Genomic DNA, 20,491 nt, shown 5'->3' with positions numbered 1-20,491 from the left:
CGCTACATCGACCGATGTATCGTTCAGCTCGGAACGAACTTGAAAACTTACCTATTGATCAAATACATCCTTTGATGTAAAAATTTACCAAGTACCGGAAACGATTACCGGCAAAATCTGACAAAGAAACAGTCATGGTGTGTCCCAAAAATATTCGGCTTCCGATCGAGACAATAATATCTCGCAGGACATCGACCATTCTCGTTACTAATTATTGCAAATACTTTTTCGTGGACTTTTTCCTTTTTTTTTAGTGCTCATAGTGGTTGTACAAATCCTATAAGTGCGTGTTCCGTTCTTCAAGGTGGCGGAAAGTGGAGAGCCGAAATGTCTTCGTGGATAATCACTAGTCAATTTTGAAAAATGTAAAAGGTATTGCAGATTTTGAATTTCTCAAAAAACAATATTTTTAATATTTTTAAATAACATGAACATACATAAACAAGCTTCCTATTACTTAATCACTGAATATTTACTTTCAATTTGCATTGTGCGCATTAATTGAAAATGAAAGATGTAGGGGCGCACGGGAACCCGAGCTTCGAGTCGGGTCGGGTCGGGCTGCGGTCGGGTCGTGTTGAGTCGGGCAAAATGCTAAATTTAAAAGTTAAAATGAAAAATTAGATTGGAAGGTAATGAAAAAGCATCATGCATGTGTGATCACAAATTTTTGGGATCCTCAAACTTGACTCCATTCGACTGCAGCTTCGGATACCCCAATATTGCATACCGTCGGGTACCCGACACCGCAGCTTAAATTTTCGGGATCCCTATCCGATCCCGAGTAAATTTCCCGATCCGAACCCGAAATTTCGGATACCGACAACTCAATATACTGCTTAATAGTATAATTTCAAATAAAAAAATAGTTTCACTTGTCGGAAGACTACTACTGATTGGGGTAAATGTTTACAAGAGGGGACCCAGCTCCGATGACCTAGCCCTTGAAATATGTTGTCAAGGTCGATATTCTGAGAAACTTTTCCCTATACATGCACCCGTCGCTCGGCCTTAGTTTCCAAGATATTCGCAAAAGACTTTAAATAAATCGAGATTACGAGTCAGTTCATTCTGCAAGTTTTACTGCGGGATAGTCAAAAATAAAATATTAATAGCTTTCTCACCTTTTCAGATTTTACCAATCTCACCAATTTGAAGTTGTTTGGGGTTAGCTTCGTGAGGGGGTGGCGAGCGCAACCATACATCAAAAAATCCATGCGAAGTGCGGAACATTGCAAGCGTAGTCGGGCCGGCCCTTTCCACTGCCTCACGAAGCTAAGCCCAACCAACTTAGACTATACCTTCTCGTTGAGATCCTGTATATGATTCTGTACATTTTACTTACTGTTCAGTGACAGCCTGTACGAAAATAAAGTTTACTTGTAACCTAAACTCAACGAAGGTTTTTTGCAATTATCTCGGAAACTAAGACCGAGCGATGGGTACATGTATATGGATAAGTTGTTCAGAATGTTGACCTTGAAAACATATTTCAAGGCCAAGGTCATCGCAGCCGGGTCCCCTTTTGTAAACATTTACCCTATTTAGATTCAAAATTGGCTTCTATCGATGTTAAACACTTCATGTCTTCACACTTTTTTTATTTTCAATACGAAAGGAAACATTGTAAATATTAGTATAACGCCCGCCATCTTGAAAGGCCGCCGTCTATAATCATCGTGAAAACCGTGTCCGTCCAGCTGTAAATTATTTCGAATAATTAACAACAAGAAGCATCGAAAATTGCTGGCACAATTGAAGTTCGACGAACATTTGCCACAAACCATGATCAGCGAAAAGTCGAAAATGAAACGACGGCAGGGAACGGTGAGAGGGTTTATACGAAGAACACGTTTAGGCAAAAGAAAAACACTCATGTATAATATTACATCATGATTGGTCATTGCTTTCGGATATGAATATCATTGTTATTATTAAAACAGTCATACGACGAGCACATTTGTGTGTGTTTTGCGTGTATATTATTATTTCTTAATCGAATATCATTATTCTTTTTTTTTTCGTTCGTTTTTTCTTTGGTCGATTAACTGCGGCAAATTGATAGAACTTGCTTCGCAAACGGTCCCGGTCTGGACGATTTAAGCATTGCCCTGAAAAATGAAAATAACATTGCCGAATTAGTTAGCGGGAACGCGTGGTGCACGCCGACGATATTTAAGAGAGAGAGACATGAAACAAAAGAAATAGAAAAAAACACAGACAAGGAACAACGCCTACGGAATCGTGATCGGCCGTACGCATTCCATCGCGGAGCATTCCCTCTAAAATTGTTTAAAGTTTTCTCTTTCTACTAGAAAATAGAAGCGCACTAACGTGTTCGAACTAGGGATGCGCGGGCTCGGGCAGGTTTGGAAAAAATCGGGCAGGCACGGACGAGCTCGACTTTTCCCGGCCTGACCCGAAACAATCGAGCTACCCGAGTACTTACACGCATCCGTCGGACGCTCGCCCGAGCCCACCCGAATTCATCTGACCTGACCCGCATAGTTATGTGCTCGACACATTGCACGTGTGGTCAGATCGAGAACAGCCTGACACTCTACCATGCTCCGTCTAAGGCAAGTATGCCCCAACAACCCCCGCTTCCACCAGAGATCGGTCACGTGACGCGTTTCTCCCACGTGCACGTATCACAATGCCACGTGACTAATCCAGTAATGACTGAGGGAGGTCTCTATTCCCCTCAATTTTTCCTATCTGGCCACACTGATTGTATGGGCCCGCGCATCCCTAATTCGAACGCTAGAGATGCTTTTATGTCTGACGCGAATCATTTAGCAGAAACGAGAAATAAACTATGTCCTGTTATCAATCCGAGTATAAATTATATTGTCGTGGTTCATATTGTCACTAACAGACTCCGGATCATTATGCAAAATAAAAGATTTCAACCTCAATCGTAACAGACTTGGAGAAATATAAAAATTTATATCCTCTTCTAATAAGTTGAAAATAGTATATAAAAATAATATTGAAAATAATATAGAATTTACTCTTTCGTGTTTCTCCTACTCATTTTCGACGTAAGTGCATAAAATCATCAGTTTTATTTATTTAACAAGAAACTCCGAAATATCTTAAAGAACAGATAACAGCATAAATGACTTTTACATATATCAATTATCTGGCTCCTTCACTAGAATCAATTCACTTAATTCTATTTCTTGTTTTTCATTGAACTTCTCCCATTAAAAATTCCTAGAGTAAGTACGGCGGTAAAAAGTTTCTCCAAAATTTAATTTTTAATTTTTCAAGGATTACGATTACATTAAAAAAAGAAAAAGAAAAAAAAATTGCCACTATCCTCTGGACGCAGTCTGACCAATCGAAAATTCATAAGAGTTGATAAACGACCGTTTTATTCCCCCTTTCTAATAAATGATTCATGCTCGTGTAAGTAGATGTTGCAGCGAGAGCATAAAGTGGCGGTATCGCAGGGCCAGGCAAACAATTACTTCTGAAAATGGTATGCAAATTGTTTACGTCGCGGCATTATCAGAAACGAGGTATATCGCAATTTCTTCCATTAGGATGGAAACTCGATCCCAAAGTTTGCCTCGCCCCCGCTCGAGGATAAAACCGATGAAGAAAAGTTTCAAGTTTTCCAATTTACTCCCGCGCTCGTGTCCCGTTGTTTAAAGAAGCTTTGATCAATTTCCAAATACAACACAGGGTGTCTCAGCTAAAGGGGGCCACCTAAGTATCTCCTTCGTTTTTCATGGTGTGAAGAATATTTATGGCACGATTTGAATGACTTCGATTAAAGAGTATCCTGAAAAATAAACTTTTTCTTGTCAGCTCATTTTTTCCGGTTTTCTCAAGGTCATTGGCTTATTTTTTTCTATTGCATCTTGGAGCGGATAGAAAAGTATGTTTGAATATGCCTGGCCTTCAGATGACCTTGAAAACCAATAATTCAATGAAATTGATATGTGCGAACTTACCGTTTATATTCGAAATGTTAAAATTGATGTCACGATGATGAACCGTATGATTAGTGCTTGTGCTGCTATTTCACCGGAAACAATAAAAAGGACATCGTAATCCGTATTTACTCGTATCAAAAAGTGTATCACTGCCGACATACACTACTTGGAACATTTATAACATAAGCAACGAGTTCATGTACATTGCCTCAATTTCATCACATTTCTGGTTCCCAAGGTCATCCGAAGGTCATGATTAAGGCATACCCCAATGCATTTTTCCATCCGTACAAGATACAATAATCGAAAAAAATAAACGTACAACACAGAAAAAAATTTGTTTTTCAAGGTACTCCTTCATCGAAGCCATTCAAATTGTACTATAAATATTTTTCATGCAATGAAATACCAAGGAGATATTTAGGTGATCTTCTTCTGATGCACCCTAAAGATCTTCTACTACGCGCGATAGATTTGCAAAGAAAAAAGAGAGATCTCAAGGAAATCTGAAACTTTCTTTGTACATATAGCTCCGATTTCGTCGCCATCTTGAATTCGAGTTTCCTTTCGGCGAGTCGTTTTCAAAACGCATTGCGAACCATTATCGTTCGTATCGATGGTCCAATGTGCTCGTGGTCGCCCAATTTGCGAATGAAATGCATAGTACCCGCACAGTATCGCGCGATTTGACGATTATAGGAGAAACGTTGACGCCCGCTACGAAATTACAGAGTTCTGCGGGGAAATGAGGGAACAGTTTCAATAAATATGAAATTAAGCCTTTGCTATTTAGTGTTACGGTTCGCCTTAAGAATCTGTAGTATTTAGAAAAATATTTTGACTAGTGAGAAACATTATTAAACCACGTTGTAAGATAAAACAAATTCTATTTGCAGAAAGTTCGAATATTGTCAATATTTTACACTTGTAAAACTAGAAGAGAAAATGTTACTCATGTAACTAATGTTACTTAAAACCGCAAAGGATTAATTCAACGATATGAACAACCTATATGAACAACAATCACAAACAAATCCTAATGAATTAAACGATCGAGGCCACTCAAGAATCATTTCCTCCGCTTCGCACAATTCAGTGTCCAAACGAAGAAATATAAATTTTAAATATAAAATGTAACTAAAAGAAAATAAGTTTGAACGCTAACTTGATTTATTATTTAGTTCCGCATATTTTGTATAAGGAAAGGGGTATTGTGGTTTTGCAGACAATTTTTGCACGAATTTTTTAGAATATTTTTCAGAAAAACTATAGATCCCGTTGCATTGGGATTTCGGACACATATTTATCAGCATTTGAAGTATATGTGTGATTTTTTGTAAGTGAAAATAATAAAAATTACACGAGCTATGTATTTTTTATGAAGTGTGTTTTGAGAAACATGGGTCGACGGCTACCATGATTTCAGTCTTTCTACCGATAGGAAACAAAATAATGAAATTGTATATTAATCAGTGTGAATCTAGTTATAATCCGTAACAAGAGAAATGTAAAATCTTGATTGTTTAAAAAATGCCGGCACACTGAACTCAAACTATTTAATAATTATTTCATTTCTTTTTCGCCTTTAATGCAATAAAAACATTCGAAAAAATTAATTAGATTTTAAAAATTGTGGTTTCTGTGATAACAAGGTATGTGCTAAAGACTCTCCGTCAACTACGTTAATTTTACGAATTCAAACAAATCCTTTGCACACATATTCTACAACACTTATATTTACAAAAAAGAAATGCGTAAATCGAAAATTCAATTTTTTTAAATGAAACAACAGAATGGCCCGTTAGGTGAATCGCGTTCAAGGAAAGCTTGAATTTGGTACTTACTAACAACGAGCAGAGTCGGTGGCCTTGAGCAGTCAATTAATTTTGATTTGAGTATAGTAACGAATGTCACAGGCCTACTGATGAAAAGCAACACGACCGTGAAGACCAGAGCAGTGAGACTGGGATTATCGGAAGCTTCGACTCGGTCAGGAACCGAGCCAAAATGGAGTAAGTGAGGTCGCCAGCAGAAAACAGAGGTGGGGGTAACTGCAGCAAGCATAATCTTATACGAACCCCGTAAAAGCCAAGTTAGTCAACTGCACATTACTTTTTATCTCGCACTCGTAATATTTCCGATACGAGACCGAGCAGAAATAATTGCCTCGTACGCTCCTCAAGTAAGAAGTCCTCCATGTTCGATCTTAAATTTTGTGAAATCTTTTTTTCATGAAACTGTGTTGGAATTTGATGCATTCGTTCGAAATACAAGTTTACGAATTAAATGGTAGGTGTACAAATTAATTTGCAAAATTTACCGATTACTTACAAACAATTAAAGGACTACTGTTCAAAATAATCTCCATCAGTTTCTATGCGTTTACTCCATTTGATAAGTGATTAACCGTCATCCATCCCAAGTATTCTCAACCTAATTTGTCCCTTGGTGTCAATGTGATAAAATTCCAATCGGTTGAAAGATTCGAATTCAAAAGAAAATTATAACTGGTTGAAAGGTTTGGAATCAGAAGAAAATTACAATTTGTTGAAAGATTTCAGTGCCAGAGAAAATTACAATTTGTCGAAAGATTTCAGTGCAAGAGAAAATTAAAATTGAAAGATTCGAATTCAAAATAAAGTTACAATTGATTACCTGCAACATCCACGAATTCATTTGTACACCTACTACAATTGGTCAAATCGAAAGCAGTTGAGAATTTCGAATTGATCTTTCGTTCAAGTATATTCGAGGAGCTTACGAGGGTTAATAAAAAGGAACGTGAAGTACTTACGATCGATGCATTGGATATTCCAGAAAACTGTACAACATTTAAATAGTTTCTTCTGATTTACACAAACTATGCAAAGCAGACCCAAAAATTAATTGAGTGGACTGCTTATCGGTGCACAAAGTTTATAGTTGAATTAATCGGATATGCTGGTTTCTTTATTTTCAAAAATAATTCGATTTTATAGAGTTGATCAATTTAGCTGTTTGGAGGTCGTACAAAGAAACTTGTCTCGCATAGCATTTCTCAATGATTCACATTTTTGCGATCTTCAATCCTACCTTTAGCAACTTCTAATCCTAATTACAGGATTTACTGTAGAAATTACCATTGTATCAATGTAAATCATTAAGAGACACTATACACGAGTCCACCGATCCTGAGATTCATGATTATGGCATTTGGGTTGTCTTGGTGGCGTCACTTGCGCCTCAGCAGTGTCTCTCAATGACTTTTGCTATCACTAGTTCTATGTATCTACGCAAGAACAGATATTAAAAATAGAATTGTAATACGCAAGAATAGATGATGAGTATAATTTTGAAGTTGATAGCTAGGAAATTATGATTGTCATCGGAGAACATATTGATAGACTGTCTTTCACACAGATCGTAGTCTGTCCCCAATGAAGTAAGACTAGCAACATCGCCAATTATTGATAACTGTTCTCTAGTTTTGAAATCTTGCAACAACTTTGGCAATTTTCTATTTTTTCCAGAATAACATTTTCTGCAATGGTTCATATGCAATTTTTCTATGCTTTAACTTCATAAAAATTCTACAGGAACGAGAAATAATGAGATCTGTAAATTCCTAGTACATATTAATTCATAGACAGTCTCGATATTTTCTTAATTTTGTCTACAACAGAAAAGGTTGCAAGATAATGATACAAGATAAGGTTGCAAACTTGTCAGACGGTTTCACGATCTGCTTACGTCCCCAGTGTTTTCTACAAAGGATGATGCGGAATCAAAGGAGCTGCATAAAAAAACAATTAAAAATCAAGCACTGTCTCAAACGTGCTATAAATTCCGGTCAACTAATATGCAACTAATTAAGTCGTTAAAGACGATTATTTTCGAGAACAAAGGCTCAAGCGAAAAAACTTCATTCCACACTTTCAACTAATTTGCAGATTCATCGGTTTTACGGTTGCATCGCCAGTTACCGACCAGCCTGTATAACGAAAAATGCAGGGCAACCTAGTCATTGCTGCAACTCCTTCGGTCAGTAAAGGCGCTATCGCGGTGATCGCGCACTAGTCATTGAAACGTTTCGAGCTCTGGTCCGCTATTACCGGAGCAAAGCGATCTGAATAGTTTCTGCCACGAGTCGTGTAGCCTATCGGAGAGCCATCGATGCGAACAACAATGAAGATGGACGACGATGGACGATGGTGAGTATAAACGACAGTGATCATCGCGTGCCTTCGAGACTCCGTTTCAAAGTTACACCGCGTCTACGTCTCTACGTGTATAAACACGTGGACACACACAGAGAGAGACACGTTGGTCGGTCGTGGTTGTGCGTACACGTGTACAGAGTCGAACAGTACGCGCGTTCGAGGTGAATGAAGGAAACGTAAAGGAACAGAAGAACAAAAAAAACGGCGTAAACAAGAAAGACGTACGAGGAAGAGAGACAGACAGACAGACAGACAGACAGACAGACAGACAGAGAGAGAGAGAGAGAGAGAGAGAGAGAGAGAGAGAGAGAGAGAGAGAGAGAGAGAGAGAGAGAGAGAGACAGAGAGAGAAAGAGGAGGAAGCCTGCAGGAAAATCGATTTGTATTATGTAACTTGCGGGCAGATATCCAGCGGCTATCATCGAGGAAAGGTTTTCTACCATCGGTTTGCTCGTTTCGAGTATTCGGGGGTCGAGTCGGGTAGTTGAGAGGAGTAGCTTTCAGGTACTAAACGTGTCCCCCGTGTTAAGCGATAGTAAACAGTACACACACGTATCGATCCCCGGACACGAGAGCCACTTGATAATAGTGAAGAAAGGTGCCAGTGAGTAGTAGACAGTTGTGGAATGGTAGTAGACCTCTACAAAAAGGTGGAAAGATTCACATACGAGCTGATGTGATCGTTAGATTCGTTAGAGAGAAACAAATAGAAACAGAAAGGCGACGGCAACACCGCACACTGAAACACCTTCGAGCGTTTGCTGTTTAGGGAATGGCGGCCAACCCCGACTGAATGGAGGACCGTTCCTCTTTGTTTTCGTTCTTCATTTTATTTTCGAAACGTGGCGTTCCACAAAATACGCGAGACGGTCTGAAAGTAGTCTAAATTATCTAGTATAAATATATATCTATACAGTACAAATTATCAGAGCTGCGGTACGGAGAACGTATTTATTATCCATGTGACGGACGATGTTGCCTACAATGTTGCTAAATTTGCAATTTGCATACACCAATATTTCATGAAAAAGACAAAAAGAATTTAGTCAATTGAAAAGTTCGGTGTTCTAACTCTATGTATAATTCTGTGTTCTATCTAACTTTGAAGTCACACATTTGTTATTTGCATTTTTACACGTTCTGTTTCACTCAGCGTACCATTTTACTGTTCCACCGCCTCCTGATAACGTAAAAATTTCTTTTAACGTGATTTTACAATTTGTTCGATTTCTGGCCAGATTATAGAACTTGCACACCCATTTTGTTTTATACACGCTCCGTTCGGTCTAGAAAAACACGAGTTACAGAGGGTTAATGCAAGCTCGTCAATGTAGGCGAGTGTGTTTGATAATTTGAAAATTTCAAGTTTACATAGCCTCGTTACAGTAGTTGAAAATAACACATACTCATTTTTTTCTGCTCGAAAAAATCATACTCGCACAAAATTATTTAGAAATCTAATAGTCGGGAGAAAATATGGACCAGATTCGTCAAAGAAGACACTCGAAACTGTTGAGTGGCGGTGTACAAACAATAGAGATCATTAGTGACAGTGTAGAAGGAATGTACTAAGGATGTGAGGGTGTGTGAGGGTGTGTGTGTGTGTGTGTGTGTGTGTGTGTGTGTGTGTGTGTGTGTGTGTGTGTGTGTGTGTGTGTGTGTGTGTGTGTGCGCGCGTGTGTGTGAAGAAGAGAGACAGAAAAAGAGATGACAAATAATTACGAACGAAAAAATCTGTTGTTCTACTTGCCTCTTTGTAACCGTGTTCCCATTCTCTCTCATTAAATGCAATTGCATTCCCTCTTTCTCTTTCGTTCTTTCTCGACACCCGCCGTTCTCTCTTTTCCTCGGCAACTAAGCACTCCTCTAAACAATTACGTTGAGAAATCAAGAAATTCTCATTCGTTTTTCTGTTTTACACAAGCGTACCCTCCTTCCCTCCGATGCGTTGCAGTTAGGGATGTGTGGGTACCCGAAATCACGGACTCGGTCGGGCTCGGACGGGCTCGGGCGGGTGCCCGATACACCCCGATACCTACGTGCGCTCGGGCAGCTCGACTGGTTCGGATAGCCCGACCGTTTCGAGCAAGGATGGAAAAAGTCGAGCGGACTCGGACACAGTGTCGCCAGATTCAGACTTGTCTCCCACTCTACCTTACCCCTTCTACGATGTCATTCCCCTATTCACCGGCGACGAGCATTCCCGCGCTTCTGCCACGGCCCGGCCACGTGACGTGTTTCGTTTCTGTCGTGCATGTGCCACAATGTCACGTGATTAGTCCGGTACTGGTAGAGAGGTGGTAACTGTATTCTCCTCAATTCTCCTCAATTCCCTTGATCTGGCGACCGCCAGATGAAGGCTAGGCAAAGTGTTTACGTTCTCAGTCAATCTTGACTATCCCACCATCGCACGCATTGCTGTTATAGGCCGAAGACAATGGCGAAGAATGACAGCGATCATATCGAGACCGAATGAAATGGTACAATAACTTCACAGACTCGAGAATTGAGTATTGGGACGAAATTTCGAAGTTTATTATCGTGTCATCGCCTTTGGCCAATAGAGACAGTGCGTGCGATGGTAGGGAAGTCTGAATAGAGTGCAATCGTATTTTTTACCTAGCCATCATCTGACGGATGAACAGTACATGTCGAAAGTACGCCGGAGCTTGCTCGACGTTCTCCGGCCCGACCTGAACAGTCGGGTGTACCCGACACATTTAACGGCCAGCACATTCCTCGCTGCAATGCATTTGTGCAAGGTGCATGAATGCAACGGTGACGTTTCATGAAGGCGGAATGGGGAGAACAACGAAGGAGGAGTGGGAGAAGGTCCCTGAGACGACTATAGTGCTGGAACACAGAAATTACATTCCAGACTATAGGCACTGATCGATATCGGCACCGATTAAATCAAAACTGCAACGGTCGCGCTAATTCTAGATGAATTGCGTGTAATTAATCTGTTAACCAGGAAGAGAAGCTAACTGTATTCGAGAAAAGCTTCTATATTCGCATTTGAATATTGACCTTTAAGGTCAATGCATATCTCACAGGCCGGCCAGCCTGCCGCTTTTTCCCAGTTTATAAGCATTTTGGGGTCCGGGACAGCCACTTGAGAGGGTTCGAGAGGCTCGGAACAAAGGCACAGCGTGTCCTCTGCTACCAGAACCCTAGGGGTTCGCTGCCCAATGCTAGAGTCGGACGAAGACAGCATGAACATGCTGTATTTATTTAAAATGCTATCAACCAGAACTTTTCTGAGTTCCTCGTGGTAATAGATCTTGTTAAGGAATTTAAACGTTATAACAAACAAAATAACAATTTATTACTATGCTAACAAACCTATTCCCACCTCAGGCGCGCCTGTAGGCCCAACTAGACCCAACTACGCAAACATAGTAATGATTTCGTCGGACGGTGATCATAAGGTAATTAAAAAACACGTCGCAGAAACTAATTTTTACGCTCGCCTCATCTGACTTTGCTCGTCATAAAATTGATGGACGCCTCATTACCGCCAAGTGGGAAATTCTAGTTATGTCTCCTGCGGCGAACTTCTGTCACGAAGAAACCTCGGAATTGAAATATTATTTTCGGTTAAGAGACGAGGGTCGCTGCGGGGACAGGTACAACCTGGCCTTGAAATAATTTTAATTTCGCCATTTTGGAAGTGTCACCGTTTTTTTAATTGCTCGGGTGTAGCATTTTTACATTCGTCGAAGAGGTCGGGGTCTACAAATTACTTTACAGTAAACAGATGTTGTCCGACTGTGCCAATTTCCAGCTCAATAGTAATAATCTGTCATAAACCGCTCCATACAGAGCAGCGCCGGGGGACGGTACCTAAACAAACCGAGTCTATCGTAGGTATGCCTATCCCCATCTCTGCCGCGGCTGTTGGCCCAATTTTTGAGGCCGAAGGCCGTCACGCTACACAGTATGTGTGACCGCTGTAGCCAATATTTCTAATTCAGCCGAAAATGCGTGTGACACGAGGCCTGCCTCTTCCACTCTGAACCAATCGGCCGCGCATTCGTATCTAGATACGTCACCGCAGTCCTGCCGGGGAACCTTCTTCTAAGCTTCGCATCAATACAATGTCACCACTTCGTTTAATATCTTAGCCCACTCCTATAACCCACAGCTTACGTCCAATATCATGGAGTTAATCACACGGGAATTTCTTAGTAAAAATAGTATCTATTGAGTCATTGAGAAACAAGAATGCACAGGTTACCTGAAAGATGGCAACAAGTCCTTACAAATAATGGAAATTATATCATTGAATAATATTAAACACGTATTTTTATAAATTGATTCAAATGTTTTCTTTAAAATACGGCAGAACTTTCCCTCCAATCTAATATATTTTTATAACAGTTTCAAGTAACGGAATTTCAAACAGGAAGAATCGTACTTTTAAAAATTTTTTACACTTTATAACCGGTGGGATAATTTCCAGAACAAAGATGTTTTGAGTATATTTTCATTAAGAAATTACATTTGCGTATAACATGATAAATTATTTAAGAAGAATTTTATATGTATAATTTACGTATGATAAAATACATATAAGGATGTGCGATGCTGTTTCACTAAGTGCCAGGAACGTTTCCTATTTCCATGGTGTTGTAAAGGAGAGATAGGGATAGTTTACCTAAGGAGCTGTGGAGCCCCTAAAAACATTTTGTTTTGTGTCACGCACAGCAGGGAACTGTCAACGCGCTCTCGAAAGGCCATCTGGAAAAGGCCCGAGAGGCCAGAGAAGAAATTCGGTTCCAAAGTCTGACACGGTTGCCGCTAGTAAACGCTAGGACCAAAACCAGGGTTGTAATGTTGAGCCGGCCGACCGGGCTTGCGAGATATGCATTGACCCTTAGGGCAATCTCTTAAGGTCGATGCACATCTCACCGGCCCGGCCGGCCGGCTCAAAATTATAACCCTGGTTTTGGCCCTAGCGTTTACTGGCGGCAACCGTGTCAGGCTTTGGAACCGAATTTCTTCTCTGGCCTCTCGACCCTTTCCAGATGGCCTTTCGAGAGCGCGTTGACAGTTCCCTGCTGTGCGTGGCACAAAAAAAAATGTTTTTAGGGGCTCCACAGCTCCTTAGGTAATCTATCCGTACCTCTCCTTTACAACACCATGGAAATAGGAAACGTTCCTGGCACTTACAATTAGTGAAACAGCATCGCACATCCTTATACAGGGTGGTCCACACAATTGTTTCAAGTCATAACTCCGTTATTATTGCATTTACGAAAAAATGATAAAGGAGAAAGATAAATGGTTCGAAGAGCACTACATCTGTAGGCCTTTAAATTTTTTTTAGATGCTGCAGTGCATGTGCAATTAACAATTGCATCATTTCTTTAAATAGAATAGATTCTTCCTTTCATTCTACGTAAAAAATGATTAGGGTACCATGGCAAAAAAATTATTAGATCTCGAGATATTTTCAAAAAATGTCTTTATTGAAGAAGATACTCAAACACTTCATAACTATGTTGTAAAGGTAAACACCCTTTCGACATTGTTATCATAACAGAAACCGATTTGTACGAGTGAGCATTTCCTAATTCAGTAGCAAGTCACGTATCGTAACTCGAGTACGAAAACTAAGATTTTGAAAAAGTGTAGCTGTATTTCACTTAATACAAGAAAATGTATGACATTTTTTGAAAATATCTCGAGATCTAATAATTTTTCACATTCAACATGTGTTTTTGATTCACAAGAAAAATTACCTGCCTATTTAAAATACGACAGATGTTCCCCTCAAACCCAACAAATGGTAGCTCGAACCTATAGCTCCGAAAGGGAGTACCGTATTATTAATTATTCTGGTAGCTTTTTCCTAATAACGCTCAAATTCCTTAACAAAGTATTCCCCATCTATTACCACGAGGGACTCTGAAATGTTCTAGTTAACAGCTTTTGAAATAAATAATGACGAATTGTTTCACCGCACAGATTGTCAGATGATATTCTTTCTTTTTCGTTAGCGTGGTAATAAATTGTTATTTCGTTTGTTACAACGTTCAAATTCCTTAACAAGATCTATTACCACGAGGAACTCAGAAAAGTTCTGGTTGATAGTTTTTTAAATAAATACAGCATGTTCATTCTGTCTTCGTACTGCCACGCTACGAGCCGGCCGGCTAGCCTGCGAACATTCTCGTCGAGAATGCTAGCCGGCTAGCCGGCCGGCTCTAGCATTGGGCAGCGAACCCCTGGGGTTCTGGTAGCAGAGGACACGCTGTGCCTTTGTTCCGAGCCTCTCGAACCCTCTCTAATAGCTGTCCCGGACCCCAAAATGCTTATAAACGGGGAAAAAACGGCCGGTCGGCCGGCCGGTGAGATGTGCATCGACCTTTAAGCGTAATCTCCCTCAGTTAACAGGTTAAAACCATCCTTTTAAGATTCTCAACTCAAAATTCATTTGAGCGCACATCGGAGATCAAAATAAATTTTACCGAAACACGCTTCTATCTCCTTCTCTTTCTCTCTCTCTCTCTTTCTCTCTCCTTCTCGCCCTCTTTTATTCAATCTCCTCCTCCTTCTCCCCCTCAGCCCACCCGCTATACTGCGAAAAAATAAACGGCGGATATAATGCGTATGTTATGTACAAAGAAAGAAAAATTACTCGAGCGAATGCAACTCGCTAAAACAAAGATTGCTAATACGGTCACGTTCAGTTTGTGTATGTGAGAGTCCATGTTTATGGTTGCTTGTGCGTGTGAGTGTACAGGATGAAGTGGCTTCCTTCGAAAATTGCATAATGTTTGGAAGAAGATGCGATGCTTTGATCAATTTTCCTTCTATTGTTGCGTGACTTCAGGTTCTCAAAATTCGTCCATCCCGTTCGACATTTTTCTTTCAAGTTCATTTATTTTCTTTTTCGAAGGCACGGCATAGAAGAACGTGCAAACACTTCGTATAAAAATGTAATGCAAAAAATGAACAAAATTATAGTTGATTTAAATAGAAAGAAGGATGAATGTTACTGATGTGGCACGAGCATACGCGCACAGGTGTTAACGTAAGGATAAGTGAATATCGGTGGTTAACTGCGGATTTTATGCGATTATAACGATAATTAAAAAGTTTAAACACATCACTACATTAGAATAAGGAACCCAATTACTGTACCCAATAAGGTACTAATTACTGTGCTTATATTAATTATACTTATTTTTAAAAGCATAATGATTATTAAAAAAGAAATAAAAAATATATTTCATTAAAATCTGTTAATATATATGTTATATATCGCTTTTTAAATATTCATTATGCTTAATATAGGCAGAGTAATTGTGAACCCCACAGTAATTGCGTCTCTCACCCTAGTTTCGACTTACTAAAATTATTGAAAGAGAAAATACATTTTTATTAAAAGTCTAATGTGCCTACACTTCGAAGTTTAATTTTCGAATATTTATTATTCTATTAATTTTAAAAAGTTCGAAGACAAGGAAAACAGAAGAAGAGCGCCCACTTTGTTCCTTACAATCATATCCGCGGTCGCGTTATACGTTCAACTAACAGTAAACAAACCTCGCCAGAATCTACAGAAACGAACGATAACAAAAGTGCGAATGATAATTCGAGGTTTACATTACACACGTATGTAAATTTCTACGCATTTCCAATTCGTTGCACACTGCGCATCTTTAACTCACCGGTGCTTAAACAAAGAAAACTCGAATCACAGATCACGCTTTTCGAAAAAGTACACGTCTCAGTGGTAATGAAATTGCAGTTCGATCGCGCAGCACAAACGGGGCGCAAACGAACCAATTAATTAAAATAAATGGAAACACACGGCGGTAATTTTGTCAATGGATCGAACACTGGATAGTTCATGGACGTTCAAAGCTGCGGCCCGCGGCAAAGTAGGTGGTTAGTTTTGAGGGATTTTTTGCAAGAAAGACGCGTTTATTTTAGACAGGCGTTCAATTGAATATGATTAAAAATAATAAATAATTTTACGTTAATTGTCTTTCGAATCAAAGCCATCACCCAGGTTCGTAGAATATATGTAGAAAAAATGTTTACGGTTCGAATACTAAAAAGATTTTCGACGGAGAATTAGATTATACCAGAAACTCTTAAATAATGGGAAATTGATGATAATCAATGTATATAATAAAATTATATGTTTGCGACTCCAAGATTGAAATTGAGCCTTTAAGATAGAGAAACTCAGCTATAATGCATATACTCAGCTATCTTGATAAGAAAGGAAAATAGAAACAAAACTAATTATCAAGTTGTATGCTATTCTTGAAATCGTACAACTTTTGTTTCACCCATTTTTTCATATGCCAAATAGTTGACAAGTAATTTAGGTGGCACACCTAGCTGAATCACCCTGTAGAATGTAGATCCAAGGGAAAAATATTTGCGATCGACTAGAACGGTGCGGTACTAAACAACGACTAGTATGAGTCGATACAGAGACGGAAGACGAGCTTTAACCTACTTTAGCAATGAGCTTACACGAGCAATTCGCCCGAGCGAACCAATTATCGAAAATCTTAGCGGGTGGCAATCTTGAATTTATTTCCCGATAAGAGGAACCGTGCATGGCGACGTCGTTATTGCTCGCCGTTCCTTTATTATACCTACGGTTTATTTAAACAACCGAAGTATTTGAAACGAACGCCATTCCGGTTTCAGTGGAAAACAAATAAATCGTCGAACTTCAGCGACGATAAAAAGTCGCCCTATATAGTCATCAATCAATAAGGAGCTCCCAAAACTAATAAATAAGAGAGAATAATTTAATTATACAAGCGAGCGCGCGAAATGAACGGACAATGGAGTTCGCTGTTTCCCGTAATTGCCGGTTTCGCGTTCGCTGTTCAAACGAGAACGGCCCGACAGAGAGTACAGCGAGGAGGTGCTGATCAAAGCATCGAATGTTCCTCTCAGAACTGTATTTAACTTCCGTTTCGAGTGGTGTTCTGTGTAGGCGGTCTAACACCGGCCGGGAATCAAGAAGCCTCACGCTGCACACGAGCTTCGGATTCTAAACGGAGGAACGGTGAGAACAGAGTCATCGAGTCGAATGCAAAATACCGAATGCGATCGTTCTGTTCAGCTACTCTACCAGGCAACTTTCATTCACTATTACAATCGTTTTATTCAGTACTTACTTAGTCGGTGGTCGGCATTTTTCGATATATGTACCCATTTTTCGCACGAATCGCGGACGAGTCGAATCATTTCTATCAACAATTTCATTTTACGCTCAATGTCCGCGGCTCGATTTTTCCTCTCTTTCTCTCGGTGTATCTCTATCGCTCTTTCACTTTCTCTCTCTCCCATTCTCTCACTATCTTTCTCCCTTCGAGCTTCGGCAGCCCTGGTCGGAGGATTCGCGCACTTTCGTGGTCACGTTTCGCTCTCGTATCGTTTCTCACTGCTTCTTCCCAACAACCTTTTCTCTTTTTTTTTACGAAAAAGTACGATTTTCCGAAGATCGAGCACTTCGTTTGCCGGAACGAGCCTAATTGCTCAGGCTCCTCATCGATCAACCGCTCGAACCAAAGACACAGCGCGACGGGTCGCCGATCTGGCTGGACAAAAATCATTTTGGCGATGATGATCGTTGGCAATTCGTTTTTGAATGTATTATACATCGAGCACTAAAATTTGAATATCCGATATTATGTTTTATCGTTAGCTACCGAAGTACGTCTGGAACAACTGGAAACAATATTTATACAAAATATCAACTTTATACAAAAAATACCATATCAATACAAAATAAAAATTGTCCGCATCAATCGCACGGAACGGTAGACATACTGAAACTTCTTCCCCACTTAAATGATCATTAGACTGCGGATCTTTGTACGAAATAAAAATCGTTTGCATTAATTGCAAGACACACGGGGACCAACAGGAATTTATGAAATGGTTTTATGCAGCTGTGAGAAATGTAATTCAATTCTTGTAATCTTCTTTTGTTTCAAATTATACGCATCCATGTTTGGTTTGTCAGTCTAACGATCATAATAAGTTGAACGTTATGTATCGACATTCTTATAATTCTTTAGCCTTTTCTACCGTTTGAAATTGTACCAGCTCGTGCACTTGCATTGGATAATGAATAGGATCATGATCGTGTAAAGTACGTTGTTTGAATAGAGATTAATTTTCATAAAAATGTGACCACTATTTCATACTCGAACTTTGTCCAGCTAGATCGGCGATCCGTCACACTGTACCGCGGTCCAAGTAATAGTTGTCTCTCCCTCTCTCTTTCTCTCTCTCTCTCTCTCTCGCTCTCTCTCACTCACTTGCTAACCTGATAAAAGTTTGGTCGAAACGCGAGAATGCAAGTTGGAACTTCGAATCGAGCCGGAGTCAGTCATCGATATTGGTTCCCAATACGATTGAAACTTGCGGACTGAATGGACTGATGCTTCGACCTGAAAGTATTTGACTGTTCAAGGTCACTAAGCCGACCGTCCGCTATCGTGGCACAACGCTACACCGGCACAGTGTTCGATAAACGGCTGGCCCGTGTCTCTCGAGTGTATTCGTGTGCGGCACACACGGTACAGAAGTTTTCTGTCACGTGTCAGTCACGACGACAGTATATTTAGCTCGAGGCTCATTAGTGGACCGTGAGTTCCATGCATTGATAGCGTTTAGAAATATTTGGAGCACGATGAAATCATAAATCTCGTTTACTGGTTTCGGATAATTTTCACAATGGATAAATTATTACGGCAATTGAAACGAATTTTCCACGCTAAATCAACAAAGTTTTAATTGTAAATTTAATTAGAGTAATTGCACCCGTAGGCAGCCATCTTAAGCATTGTTATTATTAATATTACGGCGTTTTGTCACTGTGTAATTTGTCGTTGCCATAACTCCAACGACACTGAATATGTTTGCGAACCACTCGACAAGGATATTCCTGGGCCTAGATAAACAAAGTTACATTTTATGTTGCTTTGTATGTTTGGTCGACGCGATAATTAAAACAGTAGTGAAAATTTGATCTAAAGGAGCTTGTAACGTAATATTTTTTGAACCTTGAAAAGTCAATACCTTTTGTTCTATATATACGCACTACGACCCTACCCACTTTCGTTATTAATCGCTGATTGTAACTCAATTCGCACAAACAAAAATTATATCGAACGATCTGTTTAAATATTTACTCAACACTTCGGTTATTCCCATTTTTACTTTTTTCGCATCAAATCATGCACAGTCAGTTAATTTCGAACGGCATAAATGAAAATTATAAGTCCAAATATTTCATCAGCAGAATAAAAGCACGGTGTTAATGAACACACACGCGCGGGTGTTTGGTCACTGTCTATTTGCTTAGATAGCAGTGAATTACGTTCGCAAGGCAAAAATCGATTCAGAGATTGCCGCATGCGACAATTACCAGTCGCACTGACGATATACAGGGTGTCTTGAAAAAACAAGGCACAACCAGAATAAAACTTTACGTTACATCAAATTCAGAGTCATGTTTTCCATCATTTCATTATTTATTTCTGAATTTATTTATCGTCTAAAGTGAAATCAACTGGCAGGTACCTCCGGCTCGCTTCGTTGCAAGAACCACGTAAAAATACGTCACTGAATAATAGATAGCGGACTTTATGCATTTATGACAAAAATGAATAGGTGTAATTTTGAAACGGTAAAAACATTAACAGAATTTAAAAATATTGTTATATTATTTTCATTAAAAAAAAAAATACGAAAATTTTTATTTTGCATGAAGATCCGCTGCCTACTGATTAACTCTATTGCACGTCTTTCTATTTCACTATTCAAACGGATCGTTTGACACGATCTCGCAAGAACAACCGGAAGAAATTCCTCTGCGCGTTTCAACGTAAACGGTACAGATGAACACAGGCTGTCGCAACGTAAACACAACGGAAAACGGAAAACAAAAAACAACGCAACGAACAAACGGAAAGCGCAGGAGGAACACAGAACACATTAGCCAAAGCAACAGAAAAGAAAGAAGGACGGGAACAGGGTGTCGTGGAAAACATCAAATAAAATAAAATAAAATAACGTGTACGGCACCCTATTTATTATTAACAACTCATACACGCTGCGAAACGTTTATTCAATTTACGCGAGAAAAAAAAAGATTCTTCCATTCATTATATCATAAGTACCATACTCTAAAACGTTCAATACGTTACGACGTGTAGGCGTTAAGCTAGATCCAAACGTAATCCAGATTTGTCTATACGCTAAAAACCACGTAATAATCTACGCTGGTCAATAATATGCAGTCTTATATATGTTCTCATCGAACTACAAACGAAAAAAAAAGGAGAAAAA

The 20,491-nt window shown here is 39.5% G+C and overlaps 2 protein-coding genes and 1 long non-coding RNA gene across 4 annotated transcripts in view; all 3 read right to left on the bottom strand.

The window, feature by feature from the left end:
• Positions 1 to 20,491, bottom strand: part of LOC143361850 (multiple PDZ domain protein) — a 183,889-nt gene that overhangs the window by 60,508 nt on the left and 102,890 nt on the right. The window lies entirely within an intron of this gene.
• Positions 1,854 to 18,035, bottom strand: LOC143361865 (uncharacterized). The gene is made up of 2 exons (XR_013083539.1): positions 17,308 to 18,035; positions 1,854 to 2,111 (listed from the first exon to the last, which is right to left on the bottom strand). It is a non-coding gene; the product is annotated as an uncharacterized LOC143361865 (long non-coding RNA).
• Positions 14,659 to 20,491, bottom strand: part of LOC143361858 (uncharacterized) — a 176,105-nt gene continuing 170,272 nt past the window's right edge. Inside the window, exon 3 of the transcript XR_013083537.1 lies at positions 14,659 to 14,673. The gene's annotated coding sequence lies outside the window, so the exon portion shown is untranslated. The remainder of the gene's footprint in view (positions 14,674 to 20,491) is intronic.

This window comes from Halictus rubicundus, chromosome 15, assembly GCF_050948215.1.
Source record: "Halictus rubicundus isolate RS-2024b chromosome 15, iyHalRubi1_principal, whole genome shotgun sequence".
Taxonomy (NCBI): domain Eukaryota; kingdom Metazoa; phylum Arthropoda; class Insecta; order Hymenoptera; family Halictidae; genus Halictus; species Halictus rubicundus.
Note: the sequence above shows the minus strand (reverse complement) of the source record. Positions and strands in the feature narration are given on the sequence as shown.